Consider the following 23632-nt stretch of genomic DNA (forward strand, 5'->3'; position numbering starts at 1 on the left):
ACTAGTATGCTAGTCTTTGTCCTTTAAGGACAGCTGGGGTTCGACCATCTACTTGTCGTTCATAACAACCTGTCCCTCGCTGAAGGACAATTCTGAAAGACAAGCTGAAGGACAAAATTCTCAGCGACCATTTTCCACTAATTGAAGATTGTCGTTCAGACCACGTGATACGATAAGTACGCGAAAATGCTTCTTCGAGAGTAATTCATCTTCTGACCAATCAGCGCTATGTTAAGGAAATACAACAACTACTATGCTTTTATTTTAATTGTTCTTCCTGCCGGTGGCAACAGAAACATTCTGTTTATTTACTTTCTGTCCCTTCCGTGTGTTTTTTTTCCCTATCGCAATGAATGGTGCTCAACCCAAGCGATGCTCCAAGACCATCGCCGCTCAGTATGAGGTGATGATAATTTTTTTGGAGAAACGCCATTCAGGGGAAGCTGTCCTCTGACCTCACAAGTCACGACAAAAATACAACATGGTCACGGCTGGCGACAAAATTAAATGCCATTCCGTATGGTCCCAGCGAAGATGGGAAGGACTGAAAAAAGGTGAGTACTTCCAAGTTTGTTGAATTTTACCTTGTAATTTATGAAATATAGTTAATTTATTAAATATGTTTCATTTATAAAACCAAAAGTTTTGTTTCCTGCTGATGTTAGAAAAATTACAGAAACGAAATAAGGAAATATTGCATTTAATCGCTTAAACTAAATTTTTTTTTTATCAACATCTCTCAAAGGAAAAAAATCTAATGTAATTGTTTTTTATGTGGTTTATATAAACAATGGTAGAATGTTACAAAAATTAACAGCGGTCCAAACAGACCTTTTTGAATCTGGTTTTTGAAGGTTGAATTAATGTGGCAGTTATGCATAGGATGATTATTTAAACCACAACATTTCTTTTTGTGTAGACATGGACTCACTACAAGAGTGCTGTGAAAAAAAATGTGAAATTCACTTCATCCAATGTCACATTTTCTCACAAGCGAAGAGCTTCTTTACATTGTGATCTCATTAAATTTAACTTTTGGGATACTGTGCCTATTACCTCTGGCATACAGAAATGTTTCACGCATTTCCAATTGAGTTTTGTGGTCTTCCAGTTAGTGCCGTGTTAATGCATAGCCCCCCCCCCCCCACCAGGTTTGAGACTGCTCTGCATTTTCAGAAACTTATAACACATACAGTTGTGACATGATGGCATTGGGTTGTATCATTATTGTATATAACTGTCTGAAAGTTTGATGCATAATGGATATGATTACGAGGTATTATTTGTTAAATCTCCTTCACTTGAATACACATTTCAGGTCCTGTTGATGTATCCCTTACTGTTCCTTCCCATCAAGAGGAAACAGCCTCAGCTTCATTGAACAGGACGCCACAACGAAGAAAATAAAAAAAAGGATGCTATAGAAGAGCTCATACAGGCACAGGAGGAAACTGCAATAACCTTCAAAGAAGTACCCACTTCTATAAACAATCTTTCATCACAGTTATGTAACATGTTTAAAGATTTTATTGAAGTATATAAGAAAAATTAAAATTGTTATTTTTTTTTCCTTTTTATTGATTGAATTTGTATTGCTGTATTTCATTTAGATAGGTCACTTTTTAATCTCCCACAGGAGACTGGAGGATAATATGGCCCTGTTTACAGTTAAATTCAACCATTTAAAAATTCATGAAATGTATGCATTGGCTAACAGAGATCAGGAAAAAACAGATTGGAAAGTTAAAATGAACAAACATAGGGAAGGATCAAGATCACTAAAAATATTTTAATAAAAGCTATTTCCGATATCTTTTTAAAACCAAAATCAATGAATTCCTCACACCTTGATTAAGTAATGAGTCAACTCTCAGTTACATTTAGTTTCATTGTGCATTTATTATTTTCTTTTCTTGCAAAATTTGAGGTATGGCAAGAATTTAACTGCCAGGACAATACATTGCAGCATAAAACATTCAAAACACAAGACATTTTATAAGCAATACTACATTCAAAAACATCACAATCAAAAATTCACAAAGATAAAACTTGGAAGACAAACGCAACATTTGTGCATGCCCTTCTGGTCAATAATGCTTTCCCTCCTTATTTTTGACTGCATTCACACATATAGGTTGGAAAAACACACCCGCAGTCAGTGTTTACCGCTCCAAAAAAAAAAAAAAAAAACCACACAGTTCACTAGCAATAGTCATCATTACCGCTGAGCATCCATTGCCTCGATGTTAAGAGTCAGAAGTTCTGTCTGAAATAATAAAAAAACTATGTAATGATAGTTAAAAAGACTGCATAGAAGCATGTGAATTATTAAAACCTGACATTGTGTCAGACAGAAATCATTACAAATATCCTGAAATTTAGTAATGGAAAAAAAATTTCTTTACATAAAGGGTAAGAACAGTGTTCAGACAACATACGTGTATAGTACTACAAGAATAAATTCTGTTTGATAGTTTGTATAAAGATATCACACCTTTTCTTATTTTATGTCATTGCATAGTGACAGTTTTCATGGAACGTATCATAAATGACGACTAAACCAGACATGCACCTAAGCCATATTGCTCTGCGGAACTTCTAGCAAATTGATACATGTTTGAATGTGTGTGTCCGTGTTGTGAACCTAATGTGAAGCTTGTTTCTGTCTAATGTTTGGTATAGTGATGCCATGTGGCACCCATAGGCGTAAACTCATTGAAAATTTGGAGGGAGGGGTTCAGGCTCAAATAATGGTGTCGTATAAATGCAAAAACCATATAACTGGTGCTTTTAAAAAATTAACCCCCCCCCCTTTCCACAGACGTTTCCCAAAATTCAAAATCATAAAGGATGATTATTGGCAAGAAGTTGAAATACTATATTTCTCACCAATTGTGCGTTGACGGAGTGAAACTGCTTCCCGTTGACGTAGGAAGGCTCTGGATACTTCTTGTCAAACTTTGATGGTGCCACAACAGGAATGTGTATACAGTCTATGGCACAGATAATTCCCAGGAATTTGAGCTTCTCCCAAAAACTCTCTTGCAGGTCGACATATTGGGACATCTCACATACTTATGTAGCATCAACGTATTGATGGCCACAGTAACTGTATGGATAGAGTTACTCACAGACTGTTCGTACATCCCCAAACTGACGTCTTGGCTCAGGCTTCTTTGGTAGGCACCAGTGACATGCACATAGAACCTGCGCAAAAGTCAAATCAAACATGAGGTAGTTGTTCAAGATATATTGTAAAACTATTATATTTGAATAAGCTAATGTTATGGTAAAGTGCTACGAGAAACTTCTGTTAGAAACAAATGCTAACGCGCTCTCGGAAAATGTAACCATCACCACCCCCCCCCCAAAACATGAAAAACAATGACATATAGTGTAACTATCGGTTAGTAATGGAATGGTCATTATAACGAGCATATAGACTGTATACCGTATCTCTCTCTCATCCCCCCAGTGCAAAAGTACAAGGGAAAAACATGCATAAGTGAGAGCAGGGCCGCAACTAGAGGGGGGAGCAGATGGGTATCGGGCACTAGACCCGAGGGGGGTTCAAATTTCATTCTGATACCTCTCCTTCAAAACGTTACAAAGGGGCATCAAAATACTAGCTTCCTCAGTGAGAGAGGCATACAAGCGAATAGCATTATTATCCATGCAGTGTGCAATCGCTTCAGTACTAACAGAAATAGGTAAACCATTAAGTAAATATTTCATTGGAACAACTGTGATGGACAAAGGGTGATCTAAACAAAATACTGTAAACTTGTTTAGGGTACTTATTAATTTTACACACACACATATATACACAGGCAAGGCTTGACAAATGGAAAAAATATTTAGGCGCCTGCCCAATTTCTTAGCTGCCCTGCAAAATTTGGGAATCACAGGTCTGGGGTTGTTTCAAGAACGCAATGGGTCCATGTGCCCCCATTCCGCAGGGACCCACCCCTACGCTTGGATTTTTGCCGGTTCTTTCCAGAAAAGGTGAATTTAGAGTGTAAAACAATGAAAAATGATAGAAATCAGTCCCACCTTTGTGGGTACCATGCATGGGCCTCAGGCAAAGTTATATTCTAGGACTCCCTTAATTAACTGAAAGGGCCTGTAGCTTATAAATTTTATGCTTTCCTCGCGAGAATCATAGCACCAACTCTCTCTCTTACGAGGCCACTTATGCACATCGGGTCGAACAGAACTACATATTTTGTGCATGAGTTTTTCAAAATACTTTTATTTTGAAAGCCTAGTGTTTTTTAATGAATATCAAAATTACTTGAAAACATCGTGAACATAAAAAATGTATAGGCCTAAATAGGCTTACGTTAAGTACTTGATTCGTTTTCCATTATTAATAAAAAAACATTCATTCAAAATGAAACAACGAATAATTTCTGATTAAAATTATTTTAATTTAAACGTTAATTATTACTTACCTTTCTCTCAACTGTCAGCGGTGTCTCGAGTTCCGACCTATGGGCCAACATCGGCGCAATTCCTCGAACATTTTCCTCGTAGCATTTTTCTTCAACCTAAAAAGGTTCACGAATTCTTTATCCGACAGCTTAAACGCATCCATGACGTATCTATTTCAAACCGGAGCACGTGCAGGCATTTGAGAATCGTAATAATCATTTAACAACACGTAAGTCGACGCCATCGCCATTGTTAAGCCTACTGAAATAATTGTCCTTCCGCTGAACGAGAGGTTCCTGGCTCTCGTTCACAATTGTCCCTCCCAGCGATCCGCATTTATCGTTCACAAAGAATATGGTCGCAAAAACTTCCCTTTTATCGCTCATAACGAAAAATCGCTGAGTGAACGATAAAATCGTTACCGGGGACAAGTAGATGGTCGAGCGCCTGGTGTCTTTATTGGATTATAAGACCACCTGCCCCTAGCATGATGGTGTCACTACTGTTGCTGCTTCTTTGTGAAGGGAAAAAGAAACCTGTGAGAAATACACCACTACATTTAGATGTGTGATGCAATCTTTATTCATGAATTTGCTGAAGATAGAGCATCAGAATGTAGCCAAAGGTTAGAAAATGTGGCAAGAATGAGAAATTTTGGCTTCTGTATATAGCTTTAAATAACTAAGATAATTCATATGAAAAAAATATATATATTCTGGCCACTTTTATGGGACTTTTTGAAAAAAACCACTTATAAAATCTTATGTCATTTAAAGATATACCATCAGAATGTACCCCAAGGATATAAAATGTGGTAAAAATGATATTTATGCCACTTTTATTTGATTATTTGAAAAAAAAACCAAACTGGACTTTTTAAAAAAACCACTTGGTTAAAACCAAGGTTTAAACCAAACAACCCTGTGCTAGACATTCAAGAATTATTATTTCTAGAGTGCAAATTTTATCTCCCATCATTATTAATCAAATCCAAATCCCAACCCTGTATTGCTCAAACTGAATTCAGACAACTCATAAAAGCGGTTTTGTCATTAGGCAATTTATTTTTTGTGACAACATTTTTTTTTACCTTATATACATATTATATGCAAAATATTCCTGATCTGCACTATAACTGCCACAGTGACGATCACTAAATCTTTTGGACATAGCCACTTATTTTCAAGAATATTATCTTTTCTTCAGCTTGCATGAGCTGATAAATGCCCCCTCCCCCCAGAGTGCTGTCTTAACGCATGGGCCCACCTGGGCACGACGCGGGTGCCTCAAGAGAAGAGGGGCCTCAGAAAAACGAGACGTGGTTGAATTTTTTGATAATTTAATAGGTAGGGCCTCAGTGGAAATACTTGGCCAGGCCCCCCCCACCATGATGCTCTTAAGACAGCCCCGTCACCACACCACAAACATTGAATATTAATAATAAAAAACAAGGAAGAAAAATTATAGTTTTCTGTTATTTATACTGTATACTTAATTCAGGGATGCAAGCACCCCTTATCCATTTTGGAGCAGAAAACTTTCATTTTTGAAGAAGCAATTTAGAAAATGGAGAGCTAAAGACTACCCCAGTAGCACAACGGTATCGTCATGCGTCGGATTGACGTCGGTTCGTTGAATGAATACAGAGCGTCGGAAAAAATATGATGATATAAGTGGTTTTTTTTCTCAAAAAGTCTCATAAAAGTGGCCTGAATATATATATATATTTGATATGAAGTATCTTAGTTATTTTAAGTTATATACAGAAACCAAAATTTCTCATTCTTACTACATTTTCTAACCTTTGGCTACATTCTGATGCTGCATCTTTAGAAAATTCATGAATAAGGATTGCATCACACATCTAAATGTACTGTATTATCTCACAGGTTTCTTTTTCCGTTCACAAAGAAACATCCACAGTAGTGACACCATCATGCTGGGGAACACAGGTGGTCTTATAATCCAATAAAGACACCAGCTGTCCCTAAAGGCCAAAGACCTGGTTCATTTTCTTCCTCATAAGAAGTACCACATCTCATACTGTATATCTCTTAGTCTTAATATTCAATATAGTTGATTTTTATACTTTCACCATTAAGAGCCCAGTTAATCAAGGTTCCACTGCCGTATTTCCAAAACTTATTCGGTCCATCGCCCCCTTTTCAAAAACAAAATTTCTCATCACCCCCCCCTGGAAGTGACTTAAAAAATCCACACTAAAATTTGAAGATGCAGTGACAAATTTTCGATTTTTTTGCATCAATATGTTTTCCTGTAACAGGGTAGTACAAAAAAGTGTTAAAAATTCGAAAATAATTACAGTAAAGTTTCAAAAGATTATAGTAAACTTCAACAGCTAAACAAAAAAAAATTAAATTTGTGAATTATAAAATTATATTATCACAAAAAATGAGTAACTTTGCCTGGTTTTAATTTAAAAAAAAAAAAAAAAAAAAAAAAATTGTATAAATATAAAATTATAATTCACAAAACAGATGCACACATTTACATTGATTGCAATCAAAGTAATATTCGCATGGCACAAAAAATAATTATATTATTAATAAAATTATTTTTTTAAAAACACAGATACAACGACAATTGTCACTTAGTTTTAATAAAAATAATTTTATTAATAGATATTTTCTAAGTGTGGTGATTGTCGTTTAGTTTCACACTAAGCAGCATTCTCTCAAATCCTCAACTGAATATCTGTAGGTGCTTTCAATTTTTGTTGAAAGATTTGTGACTGCCTTGAAACGTCTCGCACCTGGAATTTTTTAGCTACATTAGAACCTCTCCATAACGGACACTCATGGGATCGAAAATTTTCTCTGCTAACGAGGAGTGTCCGTTAATGGATAGTAAAATAATCAGTTGCACATCCGGAATCCTGTTGACATGATTCAAAAAGTGTTAGGTAACGGGGAGTGTCCGTTATGGGAGGTTCCACTGCATATCCCATTAATGCTAGGTACAGTATTTACTTTTGCAACCAGAACAATTAATAGCCATCTTCAAATTTGAACTTCAGGCCCTCTTTTAATGCTATTTCTGTCAATTTTTCTTGTAAATGTGATAATTGTTATTGTTGGAGATTAAAAAAATTACTCTGAAAATTGTTATTTTTATTCAGTACAGAGATTATACATTTCATTACAGATTATAACAGGGTTCCCAGCAAAATCTGCTTGATCATTTCCCTGACCAAAGTCAAAAATTTCCCTGACCAAACACTAACGTGCATAATAATTCTAAACCATCCAATACCATTCTAAATTATCACCCCCCCTTCTGTATTCATGGGGGTTATATTCCAGGGGTGGGGAATATACGGGAAATCTGCGGAATAACCGAAAACATAGTTTTATTTGTTTATCTCGTTTCTTGAACATCATGAGAAGAGCAGGATGACGCAAAAGTATAAGGGAATGTAAAAGAGGGTGCAGCGATTGTTGTTGTTGTTTTCTGAAAGAACATTGTGATTTCTGTTTGTTGTTTCTTCTTCATATCATCAAGTATGTTGGAGTGTGTTGACAAGACTTCCTCTACCAATTTTTCTACATGTGAAGAACGTACCATAGAGGGATCTATATCATGAAAATAATCTATTCAACTTGCGAAGCCCTCCCCTATGTTACTCATGATGCACTTGTATTTTACTTCTTTATTTTGATTCGTCTGGTACAGCTTGTTTCATGAGCAATCAACTGCATTGATTCTTCCTCGGTCAATACCTCTGAATTGCTATTAATTAGCTGTTCGACTTCTCTTCTATATCCATATCATTGAATCCTTCTCCACCAACCTGTTTCGCTAACATGACAATGTCTTTTATAATCTCTTCAGTTGGCTCTGTAAAAATGGTTGTGTCCTGGAGTGCACATGTGGCCAAAGATCAATCCAACCGAGTTGATTGTTTCTCCCTTAAGAGAAACATGGTTCTAGTGATGACAGTAATGGCATTAGCAATAGTAATTCTTGCATACCTTCAAGATATTTTCTGCATTTGCATCTTCTTCTATTGCATGCACAATCATCTTTATTGAGTGACATGTATAGTGAGCCTTGAATGCTCGCATTACCCCTGATCACGGGGGCTAAATGATAGATGTTGTATTAAAAGACATATAACAGACTTCCACGCCATCAACTTTGAACTGATTGACATCTGGGTGTCCAAGAGTTTTATTCAGTATCAAAAGAACTTTGAATGGCATGTCTTCACTCTCAAGGTACTTCCGGACTTTTGGAATGAAACATTGTTTAAACCAATCCAGGAAAAATGTTTTCATAGTCCAAGCTTTTCTAATGTTCATGAAAAATACTGTGCGGGAGATTTGACTCGCCCTTTCCCTTCAATGCTCACGGATTCATAGATTTAAAAATGATGGTGGGCTTTACCATGTACCCTTTATCTGAAACCGACTATGGCTCAGGCCTACCACAATGAAGTGATTTTCTGCCCTTTACCCAATTGGGTGAGCTATAGCGGAAAAATGAGCCTCAACATCACAGCCTTCTCGAGAGCCAGACGTCCCTCCCAATCTCCCACAACACTCCCGCCTCTCGCACCGACAACGCTGCGGCCGCCATAGCGCAACCCGATCCCCATATCCAAAAAAAAAATACATATATATATATATTAACTTATCCCTGCTTTAGATCAATGTCTCGCGACAACAGTCCTCGGTGGAACATTGTCTTAACAGTAGCATGGCAAATATTTAAAATAAAAAATGTACAACAGAGAATTTGGAAAGCTTTAATTCTCACGCTGGTGGGCCTTAGCGCCAGGCACCAGCGGGTATTCCTTGAGAGCCAAAGAAATTCTCACGCTGGTGGGCCTCCTAGTGCCAGGCACCAGCGGGTATTCCCTGAGAGCCAAAGAAATTCTCACGCTGGTGGGCCTCCTAGTACCAGGCACCAGCGGGTATTCCTTTACCATGTACCCATACACATTTGCACAAACAACATAGTAAGTCTACCTTAACTACCGTAAGTCTGCCTTAAAACCAGGGGCTTGCTTTTCTTCATGGGTGATAAATGTTTTTCTGCGGCTTTTTTTTTCTCCCAAAATAGTGCAGTTTCATCAGTGTTAAACATCTGCTGAGGTGAATATCTATTCTCTTCAATAATTTTCTACGGTCTTTGGAAATTTTCTAGCTGCCTCCTGGTCAGCAGTGGCTTGATCGCCAGTGATTTTTTACATTGTGTAATCCAAATCGTTTCTTAAACCAATGAAATCAACTTTTACTTGCATAAAATTCTGATGGAAGAGACATTTCACTACGCCTTCTCTTTATAGAAGAGTAAATTAATCCTTTTGCTATTTCCCATTATAATATTATGATCAATTGGACTACCTTCTTTGTAGCAGTCTTCTGCTACAAAGAAGGTCTGCTACTAAACTTTTTAGCAAAAAAAACCTGCATTTTCTGTATGAGAAACACGTGGATTGCATAGGCGATGCAAAGTTTTCACTGCTGCGAGTGCAGCTACACCCACGGCTGACAGAATTTCAGATTCCCTTTCCTTCATATATCTCACAGTAGATTCGTTGATTCCGTAATGGCGAGCCACGGCAGCAATTGACTTACTTTCGCCAAGCATAGCCAATACATTCAATTTTTCTTGCAAAGTTTTCACTTTTTTTCCTCCTTTCAGTATTCTTTATCAGTAGCACACTAGACAAATGAGCCATTCTAAACATGCACAACTCAAATCTTGTAAACAAAACATGTGAATGATGATTGCTAGCATTGCTGAAAAAAAAAATTCCAATGAAGAAAAAAAAACAACCACAAATACAGGAACCACGAATACGGGGAGGGCCGAATGTATAACATTTTGTGATAATATACCATTGAAAAGCACATTACAGACAGAATGTTAATATTTTGCCACCAAATCAAATTGTGTATATGATCTTGCACACAATACCAGTTTCCTTGGAAATCTCACAAATCATTCTTCAACATAAAAAGGTTAAAGGTTCTCTACCCACAGGCAGGAAAAAAAAAGCAAGAGGATAAAATGTTTTTTCAGAAGAGATGGAAAAGAAGTTAGAGCTGGTATTGGCTTTTTTTTCAACAATGGAAAGGAGAGTCTCTTCTTTTTAGACAGATACCATAATCTATTTAGTCAGAGGGCAGATTGTTCCTTGGCCAACAGTTTTCCAGTATGTAAAATCCCACCCTTCAACACATTTCTCTCAGTAGGGGATCTGGTGGAAAATGCTGATAAGGATTTTTTTCCTCCCTCTGAGGATCTGAAAAATAATCTTCCATGGAAAAAAGTGAAGGTAAACCACTTGAATGTAGATTTATCCTCTGATTTTTTTCTTCAGATTTACCCTGACTTTTGACAAATATTTAACATTTTCCCTGACTTTCCCTGATCGTTTTCCAATTCCCTGACTTTCCAGGTCGCTGGGAACCCTGTATAAGGATCTTTTCGGAATGATCACGTTATATAAAAAATAAATATTCTTTTAATCACCTACCTGCCCCCCCCCATTGTCAACTGCACCTCACACATTCCTGGAACAATTTAAATTAGATTTAGCATGTGTTATGAAATCGCATATCCAGAAATTTTATTTTACACGAAGTTATGCTCACCAACGCATGTTGGACTAGAGTGTTCTATTTTGACATGGAGTACAGAGTTCCATTAGGCAATGTCCAATTAGAATTAGTGTTGCTGTAACGCACTAATCTCTGTTCGTTCTAACTTGGGTCCTGATGTAAATAAAGCACGTATGTGATGCCCAAAATGATTGGTTGAAGAACATTTCACCTTTCCTTACTATGCAACACCGCCAAAAATATAGTCCTTTATCGTTTGCCCCTCATACCATAAAGCACCTCATAATTTTTATTTGTTTTAAATGTTTATTCCATATTATTTTAAAGTTATCTGGAAGACGGGAAAAAATATTTTTTAAAGATCGGTCACACACACAAAGCGTTTTTGCTGCTATATCTTCAGGGTGGGTGTTGACAGGCTACGCCTTTCTCACTCAAAGATTACCATCCCTTTTTTAAATGGAAGTTTCATTATGTTATTATTCCCATTAGCAAACAGATTTGCTATACACTTGTATATGCTTCTTCAAGAGGTCTTGCAAGAAAAAGAGCTTTCTTCTTTATCGTTTGATGACATAAATGAAATATGCGTGTCTATCTTGTTTGGCAGAGCCATTTGAAAATTCATTTCTTTGCAGCTGCTCTGGACTCCTATAAACAAAGTTGCTGTCAACAAAATTTTTTTCTCACCCACACGGTCTGATGTACACTGGATACGGTCAAAAGGGGAACCACAAAGTTTGGAGAGAAACCACTATTTTAAATTTTCGAGAAGCATAAATGCGTTGCGTGATTAAGCAACACATTTCTGCCAATGCGAAATGATCCAATTCGGTTCTCTCACGCAGCGCAAAAAGCTTACTCCTAGGAAAACACTGCTTTAGAAATGAATGCCTCCTTATGAAATCCCAGGAGTGAAACTTAGTCTCTCATGGAATCTCTCGTGTGTGGACAGCCCCTTCCCCTTTTTTTGCCTTCTTATTTACGAATCTGCGAAACAGATTCGTGTTCTCCACTGGACTTCAGTTTTTAGTACTTTGACTGAGGAGCGGCAGCAAAAACATACGTTTGTCGTTGTCCCTAACTCTAGTGAAACTGAAAATTTTTTCTTTTTCAGCAGCGAGTTATGATGTGAATTAAACACGTCAAAAAGGGATGGAAAGCATTGACATTTTGCGGTTTCTCCAAATTTTCATAGTGAGATATTGGCTGTAAACAAGAAAAGGGAGGGATGAAATAGGAATAGTACGAGAGAATATAGCTAAAAAAAAGGGCGATTGTGGTGAAAGTAGGAAAATAGAAGGACATTTCTAAAAAAATAGGAAAAGTAGGGAAAATAAGAGAGCTGAAAGCTCGGCAAATACCAATGTTGAAGTTCATAAACAAACATCTGGAGCTGCTAACTAAATTATTCAACAAGTACATGGAAATGAGGAAATTCCCAGGGGGCCTTCAAGAAACACAAGGCACACTTAATAAAGATATTAAACAGAAAGCAAATGATATGATTATTTTCATAAAGTCAATTAGAAATAAGACTCAATTTAATCATCACAAGGAGAAAACTGCAAATTTCAACTCTGGTCCCTGCTTCATGAAACAAGGAAAAAATCTGTGAAGAGTTCAATGCCACTGAATATGCTGTGCGAAAAGCAGGAGAGCTTTTGTAAATGAAAAAGCAAAGGTGAGCCATTGTGTTTTTATTATAAAAAGAATCAAATTAAATTTCAACAATTTTTTTGTGATCTAATTTTTTAATGCAAATTTTCTTTCCTAGTCATAATCTACATTTTTTTGTGAGCATTTTAGTGGAAATTTCATTTGAATGTATTGAAAATCTGCAGTTATGATATATTTTCACAAATAATAATGTTGCTTGAATGAGGTTAACCTAAAAGACGTCATTCGTGAGGTTATAGAACATTTTTTTTTTGTAAAAAGTTTGAGAAAGTTTACAATTACGGAAGTAATTGTACATGAAATATGTACATGAAATTTTGCATGATCAACAAGGATGGTAGAAGTAATAAACATAAAATAATTGGAATCCAGGATGGGTTGCATTTCAGTATCTAGTTGAATGATTTGAAATCGGAGCGATCCAGTCTTATTTCGATGAATTTTGTGTTGCGAGCCAGAATATATATATTAACGGTCAAAAAACCATTATTTTTTTCTCCAGTATTTTACTTTATATTTAGAAGAAATTTAAAATAAAAGTTGTTTTGGTAACTGCTGTGCCTCTGGTCTAAAAATATGTTAGAAAAATTGTATTTTTTCTAACGAAAAATTCCACAAAAACAAGTTTACATAATTTTCTTGGATGTAAATTTCAAATGTAAGTGTACGAATTATTTTTATTCACATTCTGTATGTTTTTGTGAACACTTTGGTGAAAATTTCATTTGAATATATTGAAAATTGAAAAAGTTATTTCTTTTCTCAAACAATGCCGCTTAAAAATTGAGCCTCGGAAAAGTCATCTGCATCAATTTTTGATAAATTTCAACATTTTTTTTCTCAAAAAGTTTTAGAGATATGCAAATAATATTTTACACGGTTAATAAGGATAGTGAAAGCAACTAATATAAAAAATCATTGAAATCTGAGACTATGGGTGTCATTTTGGCATTTTGCTGGGTGATTTGAAATGGAATGTCCCAGAAGGTTCTCTATGACCAAGTAGCCACCAAAATCACAACCTATGGAACTGCTGCGTGGTACCAAGAGCAATAGGACAAACTTAAAAGGAGCTTCACATAATATAGAGGGGCTTCCTGTTTTTCCTCATGAAAGCCTATCGTAAATTTTATGATAGGGTGTCCACCACATACCAAAAGCAAAATTTGGTGACTTTTCTGTGACTTTTTCTCATTCGACAAAATGAACCACGCTGGATGGTTTTTTCATATCAGTGGTTCCCAAACTTTGAGTCTCATCCCCCTGAGGGTGTGTTATTTTAATGTGTTATAACGTGAGTGAATTTACATAATAGAAACATGATACAAAATCAATTTTAATCTTTTGTAACTTTTCATGGGGCACATGATGATGATGTCAATACATAATGTAATTTTGATCGACCACACAAATCTTTGCTGCAGGAGGGAGGTGGCTGCAACCCCTTCATGCTCCCGTGTATCTCCACCCATAGTAAGCACTGTCTTACAACACAACAGAAATCAAATTTCTCTATCAGTCTTATAACTGAGAAAATTTTCAATTTGTTCATTTTTGCAGCATCACAATTTTGTGCCCACAATAGTTCATTCAAACAAAATCTAGTAAAGCCAATTACAACTTAGAATTAGAACTCAGTCCTCAGTGATGTTGAAACCAGACATACTGTTGGTGCTCGAGCACTCATGGTAATAGGTGACATAGGTCTCAGTACCCCAGAATTTATTCAGAAACTGAAAATATATAAAGCTCAAGACAGTGAGAACACTCACTGGTTTGAAACACCACTAATGCCTTCTCCAGTCCTTTTAAACTGAGCATGTTTGTTTGTATGTATGTATGTATGTATGTATGTATGTATGTATATATATATTAGGCACCTCAGCTGTTAGATCAGTGGTTCCCAATGTGGGTGCTATCATCCACCGGTGGGCGCTGAGAAGTCTGAAGGGGGCGTTTTTTGTTCAAGTCATATTGGGGGGCGTTCAGAAGTATGAGTGGGGCGTTTCGTGTTCAAGTCATATTAGCCTGGTTTGCATGTTCAATATTGCGGTATCACTGAGAGTTCTGGCACTGGCTTGATGACTGTTTTCGCTCGTAGGGAAAGAAAAGGAAAAATAATGTATTTACATATCCTCTTGGGGATTTTCGCGGTGCACACCTATTTCTCATAACCCTTCGCTATTGCGAAATAAGGAAACAGAGTTGCCAGTTTTCCTGGTTCAGCAAAAAATTTTTGGCTTTGGTGGGTGGCGGTTTAATTTTATTTTTTCATTTCCCCTGTAAACAAGGCTATTGAGTTGGCATTGAAGGTGCCAACCCTTTGAGCATGTGCAGAAAATTGAAGGTCATATAGACCTTAAATTTCAGGGGCATTATATCCCGGGCGGTACAATAGTGCAATGGACAGAGGTTGAAGATTATTGTAAATACCAACAAAATTTCTTCATAGCAAGGGTAAATTGGTGCAATAATTGTTACCACCAAACGTAAGAATGTGTTTATTACTTTTATTGTTTTGATTTTAATAACCCTCGTAAAATCATATATTTCATTGTAATAAACACAGTATGTTCCGGTGATATTAATCTCCATCATGAGGTATATAAAGTCAAAGGTGAATTAAAAATTAAATATTAACAAATCAAAAGTGAATCGGTTGCATAATCAAATAACTAGTAATTTAATTTTCATGTTTGCATACCTGATGATGGAGATCATCCCTTAACAATCTATAAGTGTCTAACCGGCATGTTCCCAAATTAATTTACTTGTGAAATTGAGTTGCTTACGATTTAAAAAAAAACTTTTTATTTCATTCATACGTAATGAAAAAAAAAACAACGCAATAACCCAGATGTGTCTCTTGGACACATTGGGAATTAATCATTATTTTTGCATTTTTATTTGGGTTGCCGTATTTTTGAAATATATGACATCTATGTTTGTTATGGACATCTTTTTCTCAGCCATCTCGTTGGGCATTTTGCCTGTTGTGGCATTATATTTGTATTTGCAGTCAAATTCGAGCTAGAATCTTCTGATTTAAATAGTACGTGGGGAATGTTTAAAATAAGCTAGTTGCTGCTCTGCTGAACGTTGGATCTACCCGATCGGAACCTTTGCCTGTCTCAGAATTGTGTGACGGGACATTGTTTCATTCCGCAAGAAATATAGAAATAATTCGGTAATGCACTGTGAGAAATCTGTGGAATTTTTTCTTATATTGACTACCAATATTCGAGAAAGCCAACTTCCAGCTAAATTATTGTTGGTCGATAAATTGTGTGAACCATATTACAGAATGAATCAAAATATAACATTTGATAACTATTTTACAAGCATAAAGGTTGCTGGGTTGCTATTGCCGAATGGACTGGTAACAGTTGGTACTATTAAAAAAAAAAAAAAAACAAGCGATGCATTCCTCAAAATTTTTCACCCGAATATAGCACATAACTTTGAAACAAATATTTTTCGATTTACTAAAATTATGACATTTGTTTCTTATGTGCCACCCCCCCCCCCCCCCCCGATTGTTAATCTCCAAAATATATTGTATTTATTACAAAATTTCCGTGGATATGGATTTCTTTCTTAATACGTATATTATTGTTTAATTTCTACAGACCGATCCATGATGGAGTAAAAGAAAAAAATACAGACAATATAATCTCGAAGGGTGCGGTAGCCCAGGTCGATAAGATACTCGCCTAAAGTACCAAAGGATGTTTAGAGGTGTAGCGAGTTCGATATCCGGTTCGTCCTTGTCAGAAAACTTTCCTGACACAGGGGTACAACAGAAACGGCGACATGACCATAGAAAAAATTGCTACCGCAGGGAGTCCCCCATCGAGGGGTTAGCGCACTAACCTCTCAATGAGTATAAAAAACAAGCCTGCCGTTCTGAGTCAGCAGAAAATTGTAGGTCCCGGTCTAATTAACCCTTGCATAGCTGCCAACTTTTGAAAATGAAAATTCGGGAGATTTTCGCGCAAACCCGTATTTTATGCTTACACCACTCCCTAATAAATACAACAGGGATTTTTCCAAATAAAATAGGGATTTTCCAAATAAAAAAAGTATTTTCCAAATAAAAAAGGTATTTTCCAAATAAAAAAGGTATTTTCCAAATAAAAAAGAGATTTTCTAAACATAAAAGTTAAAGCGTAGGGAATAAAATTCCTACTCAAAAACTGAAGTCAAATTAAAATAGGTATTTTACACACATGGAAGTTAAACCATTGGGAACAAAATCCCTGCGCAAAAAAAAAGTGAAATTGGAGGACAAAACTTCAATAGTGATCTAAAATATACATATTGTGTTCAATCAGAAACGATGTGAACAAACATTCTGCGCGAATGACCCCAAAATCATCGGAAGATGAAAGAAAAAAGCGTCAATTTTTGAAGAACACTGACTTTTTGTGACACTTGCTTGATGTTTTTTTTTCCATTTCACATGAGTGTGATGATGGCAGTCTTTCCATGACCGATGTTTATGTCCGTAACACAACTTGTACAAAAAAAAAGGGTGGCCCTTTTATGGAACGTTTGATGAAATTCATCGAGGAATAAATATCTTTAAAATTGATTAAATATGTTATTGCTTATCAGTATTCATGCTTTGTTGTATCGCACGTACATTAATTACTTCAAAAAAAGAAATTTTGGAGCGTCACTATAATCTTCAATTATTATCCAGGACTATTGGCTGCTAAGCCATTTCCCTGCGCGATAAGACAAACAACTTTCTTGTTATCATCAGAGGGTTTGTAAAACTTTCTTAAAAAGGGAATTTCTCCATTTACGACATGCGATGTCATTTCGAAAGGGGAAAAAAAAGAGGCTTCATGCCCCACAAGAAATTCCTTAGGGATTGTTTTCATAAGTGGGGATTTTTTTTAATGAAGTAGGGAATTTTTAGGGTCAATCAGGGATTTTTTGGGACTTTTTTAAAAATTCGGGAGATTTAAGAACTTTTCGGGAGGTCGAGCAATGAAGCTAAAATTCGGGAGACTTGGCAGCTATGCCCTTGTGTGCAGAAAATGGCTGTGGTGCGACAAAAATGATCAATGAACTATATTGAATATTTAAAATATGGTTTTATTCAATCACCCACAAGCAAGACATTACCAATGTGCCTGATTTGCCACAAGGTGTTTCCAAACAAAGCTACGAAACCTTCGCGATTAGCAGAACATTTGAGCAAAATACATCCTGACAGGAAAGATTAAGATTTATCTCACTTTCAAATGCTAAGAGATCAACATTCAAGACGTCTCACTTCGACTAATATGTTTTCGCCAACATCGAAACAAGAAAATGATGGATTACGAATGTCATACATTTCCTTACTCATTGATAAAGCGGGAAAACCCCACACTATTGGCAAAGAATTGATACTGCCAGCTGTGAACAAAGTCCTGCATAAGCTACCAGCTGATATTCTTAAAACCATTCCATTGACCGAAGGCACCGAAGAGCCAAAGAAAACTGGTCTGGCAGCCATAGAGATGTGAGGTGAGAATATTCTCCTGGATGTAAAAATTTGAGAATAATCGAGAATATTCATTTTTCTTCTAAATAATTAAATTTTTTTTACTAATTTTGTTTATATTGTGAAATATAAATCAGTTTTCATTGCCTGAAACATTTACAACAAAATTTTTGGTATAATCCCCCCCCCCAATGACAACTTTTAATTTGAGAATATGCTCAGAATATTCTCCAGGTCATGAGGAGAGGTTTTAAAAGTTTGGATATAAACATTTTAGAAACCATTAAATTAAAACATTAAAAAATTTTAAAATAAGATAAATTTTAAGAAATAAGTTTACAACGCAAAAGAAATTAAATCAAAGTTGATTGATAAAGGAAGCAATTATTCAAAAATCACCTTTTCATTCTAAGAAGATACAGAACTGGTTTTTTTCAATGCACAATACACTTAAATTCTGTATCACTCACATTTCTTTAAAAGTTGTGTATTTCAGCCCTGTTGGTTTCATTTTCTTGCTTTCAAACTTTAATATTGTGGTCTACAAACTTCAATATACCCATCTTCTTGAATGGAACAGAGAATATTCTGTCTCAATTAGTCCTTTGAGAGAATATTCTCTTAAAGGACTACTATTATAAATTGCTAGAAAATATTTTTATCAAAAATAATTATACAAAAATAATAATTATTATTCTCAAGTTATTTATCGAGATTATTTATTATAATACATGTTATTACATATATTCTTGATAATACTCTCTGGAAAGATTTCAGTAACTGAAGAATATTCTCATCGAGGAGAATATTCTCTGGAAGGACTATTATTAAGAACTTCAGAATAATTCTATCTTCTATAAGAATATTTCCCAGTAATTTATGAAAGTCCTTCCAGAGAATATTTTTAAGGATATTATACGTAACTATATTATAAATAACAAGAGAATATTCTCATCAAGAACTTTTCTTGAGAATTCTTGAGAATATTCTCCGAAAGATTATTCTTGAGAATTTTACATCTCTATGCGGCCATATATACAACAGACGTCTGGAAACCGTAAACCCCTACCTGCAATGTTTTCATTATATCAGAGTTCCTTTGGCACCTACAACGAAACTTTTCGAAACAAGCTTCGCAGAGCGTGCGTGCACGTTGAAAATCCGTCCTGCGGATGCGTAACTACTATATTGGGTTGCTGTATTTTATATCAAATGCTGTATGACATCTATTTATTTATTATGGGCATCTTTTTCTCAGCCACCTTTGTTGGGCATTTTGCCTGTTGTGGTCTTGTATTTGTATATTGACTGTTTTAAACCATGTACATGATGGCCGAGTTGCGTATCAAAACGCTGTGACCAGGGTTGTTGATTAAAAAAAAAAAAAAAAAAAAGATTTGATTTAAATTAGATTTTTTTGATTTATAAATCATGATTTTTTGATTTTATTGATTTTTTTAAACAAAATATATATATATTACTAACACACTAGTCACTAATCTATGCTTTCTTTAAATTTCTTTAATGTTATATTCTTTAAACTTACAAAAATGATAACTATTTAAAAAATATTTGCAAACTAAAGATAAAGAATCATATACTTGTGAAATATTTCGGAACATTTTATAAAAAAAACGGAGGAAAACACTTCTTTAATATCTTATATTATATTCTTATCTTACATCAAGTCTTAAATAATTTTACCCTGTGTGAATAATTGTCCATTTGTTTCATTAGAAACACTAGTTTGAATGCTTTGTCTACTCTTAATCTGTTTCGCTATTTGGAATGACCTGCACCTTGAAAAAATCCTTTCAACACAGGCATCAATGATTTGGCTGTAGTTAGCATGTTTACAAATCACATATCCCTCTCTGTAATTGTATCTTTACCCAAAACATTATAAAAACTATTCCATCACTGAAAATTAGACATTGTATCAACAACTTTAGGGTGAAAATTTTTTTTTTTAAGCATGAAATATGAGATTCCAACTTTCCCAAAAACCTTAATGTAATTGCAGAGAAACCAGACGAAAATTTTTGTTTGATAAATTCAAGACTATCAATTCCCTATTAGAAGTTAACACTGATAAGCTTAGAAAAAATCAGCAAAGTGTGCATCTGTTAATGATTGTTCATACATATTTTTATACTCTGTTGACAAAACCTTTTTATTGTTTGATGTTGATGCTTTTATCTTCAATTGCAGCTTTTTCCATGCCAATACACATTCAGCTATGGAGCAGTTGCGCGCACGCGTGTGTGTTCCTTAGAACAAAATTGTTAATTTATACAAAAATTGCCACGTTTTTAAGACAAATAAATTCAACTGGTCGAATGGTCGACGCGTTTCGGCTCTTCAATGGAGAGCCGTCATCAGGACCTCGTGGTCAGAACTCACATGAATGAAGAGTGATGTTTACGTCTGGTTGTCCGAAGAGTTCGCCTTTGTATTTGCTGCGTCCGAGTGGTCTTTGGATGCGAATTGGGGAGCCATCTGTTGTAAAGTGTTGAAAGTTTTTTCACGACTGAGGTTAATAAAGCCTGTCCAAGCTGACGAAATAGGTGGTGTGTTTCTTCCATCATTAACGAGGAAATTCTGGCATGTTCTGATGAAGTATCCCTCGAGAAAATTCAATTCCGAATTGTGTGTTGCTTTTTTAAAAACAAATGCTTTGTCAAAATCAAAATGATGTGAATGTTCGGCAACACTGTTGGCAACATTTGTTGGCAAGAGTTTATGGGGAAAGTCGCTGTTGGATGTATTCAGTCGAATGGCAAAAAAGAGGACTTCCACATGCTCATATACTAATATGGCTCAAAGATAAGATTCGTCCAACTCAGATCGACAGCGTTATATCAGCAGAACTCCCCAATTCAGAAAAAGATCCACTGCTGTTTGAAGTCATTACGAAGAATATGATTCATGGACCATGTGGAGCAATTAATCCCAATTCACCATGCATGAAGGATGGGAAATGCTTGAAAAAATATCCCAGACAACTGAGGCAGGAAACGGAAACAGGAGATGATGGCTATCCTCTGTACAGTAGGCGAAAACCTGGAGACGGTGGATACACGGCAAATATCAAATTGAAAGTTAACAACAGTTATAATGAGATTGAAGTGGACAACAAATGGGTCGTACCATATACTCCATTGCTTTCGAAGATGTTCCAAGCTCATATAAATGTTGAATACTGCAACTCTGTGAAATCTATCAAATACGTTTGTAAATATGTCAACAAGGGCAGTGACATGGCCGTATTCGAGTTAGCTGATGGAAGTAGGACAAATGACGAGATCACAAGATATCAAATGGGAAGGTATATCAGCAGTAATGAAGCAATATGGCGGATTCTAAATTTTCCAATTCATGATTGTTATCCACCAGTTGTGCATCTCAATGTTCACCTAGAAAATGGGCAACAGATCTATTTCACAACTGAAAACGCACGAGAGAAAGCTGCTCAACCCCCGAACACAACATTGACAGCCTTTTTCTTTTTGTGTCAACAAGATCAATTTGCAAAAACGTTGCTGTACTCAGAAGTTCCCAAATATTACACATTAGACACAGAGAAAAAAAGGTTATCCAGTCCCAGGGTATGATGTTAGAGCAACAGACACATTAGGACGCGTCTACACAGTTCATCCAAACAATGCGGAGGGTTACTATCTAAGATAATTGCTCCTTACTGTCCGAAGTCCGACATCTTTCACACATTTGAGAACTTTTGAGGGAGAAGTGTCAAACATTCAGGGAAGCATGTCAGAAGCACGGTTTGCTCGAAGATGACAAGCATTTGGAGATGACATTATCTGAAGCGTCACTCGCGTCCTTACCTGCTCAATTGCGAAGGCTTTTCGCAATCATACTGACAACTTGCAGCCCATCAAATCCCAAAGATCTGTGGGAAAAGCACAAAATCTGAGTCAAGATATTCTCATGCAAACAAAAAGAGCGTGCTTGAAAATGTATGTTTAGCCATGAATGGAAAAACTCTCACTCAGCTTGGTCTCGATCATAGGCGCGGCGTATAAACAAGGTTTCAATCATGCCGCCGAAACAGCGGGACAAAGCGTCGTATAAATGCAAAAATCGTATAACTGAAACCTTATTGAAAATTAAACCCCTCCCCTTCCATAAATATATCCCTACAGATATCTCGAAATCAAAAATGAAAAACTATACAAAACTTGTAATTTAAAATCATATTTCATAAAAATAAAATCAAGAAAAATTTTATTCCAAAATATTACTCAAAACACCGTGCTAAGATTGACATGCATTACTGTTTCTTAAATCTCAAACACTCTTATTATGTTTTTGATCAGTTTTGAATAAAAATTTGAAAATAGGCAGTTTCTTTGAAACTACCCAGTTTTGATAAAGATTTAAAATAAAAAAAATGTGTTATTTAAAAGCTTAACTCTTTAACGCCCAGATAGAAAACCTGGGAGGGTCGTGAAAATACCAAGTTTTTTGTGTTCGAAGTGGACTCGTCCAAATTTCGGCCACTTTCCCTCTCCCCACCCTTTCTCTATGAGTTTCTATTCATGCCACCCTTTGCACTGACGTTCACCCTTTCATTTCAATGGATTTTCGGGAGATAATTTGTCTACTGAAAACACCCCTTTCCTCACAGTATTATCTCTTTGTAAAATGCATTGAGTACCCTTAGTCCATTCTCAAGGAACATTCTAGTACATCAGCTTTTAAAATCCCATTGATAGGGCATTGCAGTTGTCTTTTCCGTTCTCGCCTCAAGAGTTTTCATTTTCTTCCCCGTTGGTGACAAAAGACCACCAAGACATACCCATACCCCCTAGCTGGGCCGACTTGAGGGCGGTTATGGGCATTAACCTACTCGGCCGACTTGGGGCGATCTGGGCATTATAGAGTTAAACAAAAAATCGTGTTTTGTTGTTCGGTTTCTATATAAAAGCAAAAAGTCGACAAAGCATTGAGCTCAGCTCTTTTGAAAAAAATCAGTTTTTTCAGAAAGAACATTAAATGCGGGTAAAATGGTTTTTCCGCATTCAACGCTGTTCTTCCCAAAGTTTCCTCAGAGTTCTGAATTTGAATATCTCTGTGAATATTGCACTAAGAAAACATGGAATTTGTTTCTGGCATCAGGAGAGACAGGGCAACAACTTTCTAAATAGAAGTTATAGGACAGGGAATAGTACAAAAATTCAGATTTTTTTATTTTGTGAAACACTGTATTTTAACTCTCAAAACTGGTACAGGGTAATTTTTGAACGCCTTTTGAGCATTTTTTGAATTAGAATCGTTCCTCTACGATGGATGGTTGATGAGATAAAGGCCATATTAGCACTTACAGGACACCCTGTATATAGATAATCCGAATTCTGATGTTACTTACAATAACTATGAATTCTTTCGAAAATACTACAGT

The 23632-nt window shown here is 35.9% G+C and overlaps 1 protein-coding gene and 1 long non-coding RNA gene across 3 annotated transcripts in view; both read right to left on the reverse strand.

Annotated features, from left to right (window-relative positions):
• Positions 1 to 23632, reverse strand: part of eIF2gamma (eukaryotic translation initiation factor 2 subunit gamma) — a 281173-nt gene that overhangs the window by 45388 nt on the left and 212153 nt on the right. The window lies entirely within an intron of this gene.
• Positions 2021 to 4718, reverse strand: LOC149069424 (uncharacterized). The gene is made up of 3 exons (XR_016195087.1): positions 4455 to 4718; positions 2890 to 3207; positions 2021 to 2266 (listed from the first exon to the last, which is right to left on the reverse strand). It is a non-coding gene; the product is annotated as an uncharacterized LOC149069424 (long non-coding RNA).

This window comes from Pholcus phalangioides, unplaced genomic scaffold (assembly GCF_987345545.1).
Source record: "Pholcus phalangioides strain wild (caught in Gottingen) unplaced genomic scaffold, Ppha-v1.0 ptg000022l_1, whole genome shotgun sequence".
In the NCBI taxonomy this organism is placed as follows: Eukaryota; Metazoa; Arthropoda; class Arachnida; order Araneae; family Pholcidae; genus Pholcus; species Pholcus phalangioides.